The 8,097-nt window shown below is 33.1% G+C and overlaps 1 non-coding gene across 1 annotated transcript; it reads left to right on the top strand.

The window, feature by feature from the left end:
- The first annotated feature begins 1,925 nt into the window (after positions 1 to 1,925).
- TRNAA-AGC (transfer RNA alanine (anticodon AGC)) lies at positions 1,926 to 1,998 on the top strand. The gene has a single exon. It is a non-coding gene; the product is annotated as a tRNA-Ala (tRNA).
- The last annotated feature ends 6,099 nt before the right edge of the window (positions 1,999 to 8,097 follow it).

Raw genomic sequence — 8,097 nt, 5'->3', positions numbered from 1 at the left:
TCCCAAGCAATACCACGCAGCATCCAGTCGAGAAGAGTTCTTAATACATATACAAATTTATACGATGATGTATAACTTTTTAATAAATTGTACTACTTAATGCTTTTAAATATTATATAACAATGTCATAATATTTATGTTATTATGTTATTAACCTTGTTTCGTTAAATTATATAACAATTCATTATTATTTATTGTTAATTCATGAACTCATTCCATTCTATTGATTATTATTTTATTAATAGTACTATGCGCAGTGCAGAATGGTATTATGCAATTATTTTGATTAGAATTTCACTCTACTAAAGACACTGGGTCAAATTGATAGTGAATAAGCAATTATAATTTATTGACGTCAATTGCATTAATAATACTACAATAATAAACAAAAACAATCCGCAAGGCAATACAAATATATTGATTCATATAATTACTTATTGCCATAGTCAATAGTGCAATGTGGCTTTAGGCACAATGTTAGTTAGCATTATTTTAGCAATTCCTCGAATAAAATCAGGGGTGTGAAAAATACATAGTATTATTCAATTGATCACACATATGGCTAATATAAAGTGACAGCATATCACACGTATATTTCACTCCAGGGAACACAGACTTAATAGGAACTGAAATACCTAGCTGGTCTGGAGTAACAAGCAACCGATCAAGAATGTGGAAGAATATGGGATTAAAAGAGCGTGTCAGTAATACGTCATTATAAGCTTGACCTTCATTCTGACAACTAATCTCGGTTTATGCACTGACTCTCATTCAATATTGGTATATTTGAAGGTTGCAACACACACTATTGCACGTCTATAATATGTGTTTCATCAGTGACGTCCCGTGGGGATATTCTAAATGAGCGTCGCTTGGGGGCGGCAGTTACTCGAAAGGCGGCGAATTGAGGAGAATGATTAGGTATATATAGATATAGGTAGGTACCTAAGCTTAGCTAAAATTCAGCTCATTGGTTGGAAACAAAATGTATTAATTAACATAATACGTTTAACAGAACTGTATTTTTTTTGTCGGTATCGTGATGTCTAGTTTACTTCCGTTGTCCTTGGACGACACGTCTTTGGTAAGCAGCAATGACACATGCAAGTTATCATGTATAATATTTTTTTAATGTATCTGAATCCGTGGACTTTCAATATTGTCCATTAAAGTAGAGATGGCATTTAAATTAGGTTTAGCGGTATATTTTGTTAGTAATGTATTCATACAATACCTTTCTCAGATATTGGAGTCATGAAAGGATGATAAAAAATACTGTATAATAAAATGGGGCATTCTGGCGCTGCCTAGGGGTGGCATTTTGTCTAGGGACCTCACTGTGTTTCATTTTCGTACGACACTCATACAATCAAAACTCTGTTTCAAATTGTAGTGTATTGCGGTACCTATAGCCTATCCGAATTATATTTATTAATCTGCTCTATGATTGAGTTATTATTTAATACTAATACGTTAGGTACAGTAGGCGACAATTAATGACATAAATATTAACCTAACCGGAAACAATAATTATACATTGACTACGTCACTGATGAGTACATGATTTACGTCCCTGATGGGTACATAGCGAAGTTTGTTTTTTTCTATCTTAAATACATGTTTTATATATAATTATTATACAATTTTATAGTAAATTAATAATACATTAAATTTAAATAACACGCATAATTAAAATTGGAACTCATCAGAAGTACGCCTATAAAAAATAAACATAATACCCAAACGAGTATTCGATAATAATGACAATTTATATATTATCATTGATCGATGTTTTTCTTGCATATAAAATCAAATCTAATTTCAACATTTTGATTATTATTAATAGATACCTACCTACTATGAATAAATTAAATTAACATCATTATCAACTGAACATTACGATAACTATTGTGAACGTTTTCACCGGGGGCGTAGCTCAGATGGTAGAGCGCTCGCTTAGCATGTGAGAGGTACCGGGATCGATACCCGGCGCCTCCAAGTCAATATTTTTTTTTACTTTCTACATACATTTTTTTTTATATCTATACTACTTACTATCAAATAATATTAACGTAATACAATCAAAGCTTAATTATTATACTCGTAGTTCTTCTGATATTTAAAATAAATACTACATTGTTAAATGATTAGGATCTTACAAAATTATGTACCTATTAAAAGCGTAAATATGTGAGTACTATGTAAGTCTCCTTCCTGCCTTGTTGTAAAGTTGGGCCCTTTTTCCCTTCACATTAAGTAGTTAGATCTTTATTTGTCGAATAACTGTACCTTTGTGATAGACAGGGCAGATCTCTAGCCAATATCAAAAAAGTGTTACATTATAGTGGATTACATATTTTTTTTAAATTTAAAACATAATGGAATTAAAGAAACATAAATATTAAAAGAGTTACGTTCCCTGACAGTAAATTTGACGAGACGGTGGGGGGAAACAGGTCTCTATAACTACGTTCCGGCGGCCAGTTTATGCGGATAACTCCGTGAGATCTCAACTGATCCAAAAATGTACGTTGTGCATCGTAAACCGGTGTTAAAACATTATAAACCTACTTGAATGTGGACAGTGTATATTTTGGAATATAATGAACGACGATTTTTTGATATTTCGTGAACACTAACAACGCAAGCAACACACATTATTACTGCGAAACAAGTAGTATAATATTTTCGATTCATGTCTGTTTAGTGGAATCCACTGGCAAACAAATTTTGGAAATAGCTGATATACTGGATTATTTGTTAGGTTAGGGTTTTTTTATTCAATTTTTTTTTAAACATATCGTGGACATTACAAATTATAAGCTTAAGGCGTTCACAACATGACATTTAGAAACAAAGAAATATAAAACAGTACTACATAAAAAAAGAGATAGATCAGTAGACAAATTAGATAGGTACAAGGAAGTACACCCGATGAGTTAAGCAGACCCTATTTTAAGAATTTATAAAACAACGTCCACCTAAACTCATTCTCACGTAGGTGGAATGTATCAACACCTGAAGTAATTTCGTTGAACATAGTTATCGCCCTCCCAATAGGCATTACCAGTGGCAGGTTGGTTCTGCACCTTGGGAGAATACACAAATGATGGTCTCTATTTCTAAGATAGTTATCAAGGACACACAGGTCAACACTGCCCAGAATGGCAGAGTTCTCATTAAATTCATACCTCGTATAAGTCGAAAAAAATACGTAGATAAATAAAGATTTCGTCTAAATTGAAGTCTTGAAAGAAAGAAAGAAAGAAAGTCAGTTGGATAAAGCCACGGATAGTATCCATACAACCTCAAGTAAAGGAGTCTCAAAAATTTCTTCTGTACCCTTTCCATCATAAGGCCATATTTGCCCAAAAAATAGACACTCTCAAGTCTGCTTCGAACTAAAGAATTAAATAAAAGTTTTAATACCGTAACATCTGAAAAGACCCGGGTTGGTTAGGTTATCATTCTTAAATTCTTGAATTTTGCCGAAATCGGCTATGAAAATTGCCGCTGTTCCCACCTGGCTTCCAGTAAACAGACTTGTACCATATTTTATTGTTAAAACATGTTATATAATATTATTAGTACCTAATATCATGATAACATTTGTTCGTTTCCACGGTTTTACTAAGATATTATTTTTATCTTACGCATATTTTATATGAATATCTAGGAATAATTTAGACATGCACCGCACATACAGCATCTTTGAACCGCACGCCACTGCTATATATACATAGGTGAGAAATATATTTGCGAACTAAACCCCAGGGCAAACATAGTGGCCGACAAATTATAGTAAACAAAGTGGTGACTCCCTTGAGAAACCTGCTAAAGACAGTAGTTGTTAACAATTTAGTAATATAAGGAGAATTTACTATTCCATGTGCGATAATAATATTATTAATATGTATTATGCATCTTGATACTATCAGTGGCGTAGATGTATCAAGAATATGTAAATTATTAGGGTCAAGAGGATTCGGGTCCGTAAAACTTGCGTTAAACTTACTAATAATAAATAATGTAGGTATATCGTTCACAATATATCCTGTTACCAGCTTACGTTTTTAATGTTTGTAATCACAGAACAAATTAATAAATATAATTCAGATTGGCTATATTTTGAAGCAGGGGTTTGAATGTATGAGTGTCCTACGATAATGAAATACACATTATAGACGTGCAACGTGCATTGCTAACTTTAAATACACCAATATTAAATGAGAGTCAATAAAACCAAGAGCAGTTATCAGAACTCAGAACTAAGCTCAAGCTTAGAATGACGTATTCTTAATTGAAGTTTATCATATTTTCTTCCACACTTGAGATCGGTTGTCTATTATTCCCAATGACATTATTAAATGGACGACGCATTCAATACAGTAGCTAGCAAGTAAACTCGCGCATTCGCATGTTTACGAAGACGTCACGCAATTCCATTACGCGATATCACGCATCGGGAATTTATAGCAATATGACCTTTATTGTGATGGCGTCAGAGCAGTGTTTCTAATGTCAATGTTCATTTGAGCGAACCCGTTCGAGCCGAAACTTTCGGCAGACCCAACATAAAGCATCTGGAATTTATAGCAATATCACCTTTATTGTAATGGTGTTAGAACAGATTATGCCATTCGGCAGACCCGACAATAAAGTGAGTGTCATTTTCTTTTCCAGATGATTCGTCCATATATTAATGTCATTGATTATTCCACACCCGTTAGGTATTGCTATTAATTCTGTGTTCCATGTTTGTAATAGTCATAGAAATCGGGTCTAGGACGATTCGGCGCCGGGACAACTGGGCGCTACGCAATCGAATGAAATTCTAAAATAAATAGACGTTCATGAATTATTTAATTATCATTAAATAATATGTGAGAATTTTAAGTATGTACTCGTAAATAATGAATTCATTGTGCATACTATGTTTAAGCTCCAACGAGAAGAGAGTTATTATTTGTACATAAAGCGTCAATCATAATAATTCTCAATCCGCAATAAAACACATTACTAGGTGGCAGCGACTTGCCTGCGCGGTATAATTTGTGCAAAAAATACGAAACACATTTACGGCGCTTTTTGGTTTGCGCAAACTACATTTTTCCCGTCCATACACACGGGCTTCTCGATACAAACCGGTTTGCGCAGGTAAGCTTGTGGTAAAGCATGAGCGTCCAACCGGCGCTTTAAGCGCAACATGAATTAAAACTACCAAGTAGTACCTACATAGAAACTTATTAAGATTCCTCGTCTTCTTTCTGTATCAAATTGTATCGAACGTTTATTTATTTCATACAACAGTGTGGTGCCCACTTCTCCTGGCGTCTAGCTGCCCTAGTGCATAGAAATTAAGAATTGAATTACAAGCTCAATAACCACAGGACCGATTAATCTGAGTTCCCTGTCAATAACATTATATTGTCAAGTTTTCATCTTAAAATAACAAAGGCATTGAGCTACATATAAAATTATGTATTTATGTTTTCATCACAATTGCTAAGCAGCTAATAGTCGTATGCATGGATGCCACGAAATGGTATTTTAGCTATTTAGTGTATCGGTGGTTTATCGAAAGACGAAAAACAAAAACAAAATTTGAAAGATGAAAATATTATAACATTAGAGTTTAGACTCATGTTGTAACGTTTTCATCCGCATTCTTAATTAATAATTAATCTGACATCTCTCGGTATTAATCATAAACTAAATAACTACTTTTGAATGTCGTTCACTTGTTTCCGACAAAGGAATTATTATATTGAGTATTGATTCGATATGCAGATATAAAATACTTGCACTATTAAATACGTATTGTACTATATTATTTTCACTTTGATAATATATAAAACATTAACAAACAGGTCATTTTGAAAATGTACAACTTGTATTGTCATTCATGTAAATAAAAATAAATACGGATCATATTATATAATATAAAATAAATGTTGAATTCCTGCCAAAACTATTTTAGGTAGGTAACCTTAACGTTTAGCGTCACTCTTGTGAAATATAACATCCCCGGAGCTTTGGTCAATGCGGTAGCACCTACCCCGTAACAACAGCCTTCATTGAAAAGTCTGCGAAAATCTGGGTTGCTTTTCTGCAGACACATTTTCCCAACAGCAGCTTATGGGAAAACATTAACTTTCTTGGGAGTACACTGAAAAGCTAGAATTTAACGGTCTGGGTATTGCAAAAGGGCGGGTGCAAAGTGTTTTTCCGCACGTGTGACCAATGTTTGTTATATTATTGAAAAATGTAGAAAAATAAAAATACATACTTGAACCATATAATAATGTTTTTTAAACCTCTTTTACAACTTGTACAAGGAAATAAAACATACAATTTTGAGAAATCCTGACGCAATCTGTGTATCGAATTATAATGTCATTTAAAAAAGGTAAAGTAAATGATGTATTATTTCTCTCCTAAGAGTGGAAGTTATAGAAGAATTGATTATTAATAATTAACTATTCACCTAACTCATTGGATCTATGTACTGGATTAAACGTAATTAAAAAAAACAACACGTAGTATTTGTTTTCAGCCATGGGTCTATTTAGTATAATTATTAGGAAATATCTTTAAGTACTTAAGTCAGTACCTTAATGAGGAGAGCTCTCACCTGAAAAGCGAATGATATAATATGCGCGAATCTTACTCAGTTCAAAATTTTTTTAGGTTTTTTTCTGACACCACTGCTTCCGACACGTTTGTAAGATATGTATTATATCGTACGTATGCTATTTCACTATCAAGGATTGCAATCGGGATTATAATATTTCTCAACCCCAATCAATAAAAACATAATAATATTATAGATTAAATATTTCAGGATATCTTAAAACATTTTTCTATTATTATGATGAAAAATTGTATTTTTTATAATTCATTTTTAGATTACGAAAAACACAACATTAATTAGAATAACCTTAACCTCTCGTAAAATCTTGAAACTATTTGATAACGTCGATTATTACTACATACTATTATTTTAATATATTGTTTTTTTTATAAACTAGTTAATCTATGTGGGGGTCATCACTGTGGGTGGCATGGTGTTGTGGATGAGGAAGTCGAGATTTGGTGGTTGCTACGATGGATGAAGGAGCGAGTTTTATTTGCAGCGTAAACAGTCAGCACAAGAGTATGTTACAGTTAGTAGTTATGTTTCAATACTTATGATACTGTTCCGAGGTCCGAGTCTCGGTAGAATGAGATGTCGTGCGGAGCGATATAAAGACTGAGATTCTAACAGGCCGGGAACTTATATTCGAGTGACATGTCCAATTAATTATTAATATTGACGCTATTTATTGACGTACTCACAATCAAAATAATATCTTGACTAGAAAATTTAGGAAATAATTATTATAAGTAATTGAGTCAGCTACTATATGGAGTTTGCGTCAACGGATATAGCTGACTATGTGGAAAACTGTATATCGCAGAAATAATAATTGCAGTAAGCTATTTACTGAGTTTGCCATAATTGGACACTACGGGAAATGGATGTTAAAGAATTTGTAATTGCGGTAATCTATTTATTATCGCCGATCAATATGCTGACACAAATTAAGTTGTTTATCTCCATATTAATTACTATTATTTACGAAAATAAGTATTTTTTTATAAAACTATTCCTGTAATTTTGCTATTTCGGTAATAAAAAATTGAGCATGTAGAATGTTTTGTAAAACCTAGTAACTACACCAATTTATGAAAATGTGTAGGTAGATACTTTTAATATAGCATTTTTTGAATCTTTGCTAAATTGTACCGTAACGAAAAATATTCAACAGCATAACTTTGCTTTCAATGGGCACTTACAGAAGTTGTCTTGAAAATGTTTGCTTGTAAAAGGTGTATAAAGATCAGAGTCTCTCCCACTTCGTTTTGTTTATCGCGGCCACCGCAGTCGGGGGGTTAACCGCCCACAAAATATACAACTTGTGATTTCCCAAAAGGCAGATTTCGTCCTACAAGTGTTTTATGCCAGCGATGCATATTATTGACTGTCCCAGTAAGGAAGGGGCGAAAGGGAAGTTTTGCAACATTACGACGACTAACCACAATCACCGGTGGTAA

This window comes from Rhyacophila brunnea, unplaced genomic scaffold (genome assembly GCF_057557595.1).
Source record: "Rhyacophila brunnea isolate RB1 unplaced genomic scaffold, BYU_Rbru_1.0 scaffold_17, whole genome shotgun sequence".
NCBI classification, from domain to species: Eukaryota; Metazoa; Arthropoda; class Insecta; order Trichoptera; family Rhyacophilidae; genus Rhyacophila; species Rhyacophila brunnea.
The sequence above is the reverse complement of the archived record's forward strand: the minus strand, read 5'-3'. Positions and strand labels throughout refer to the sequence as shown.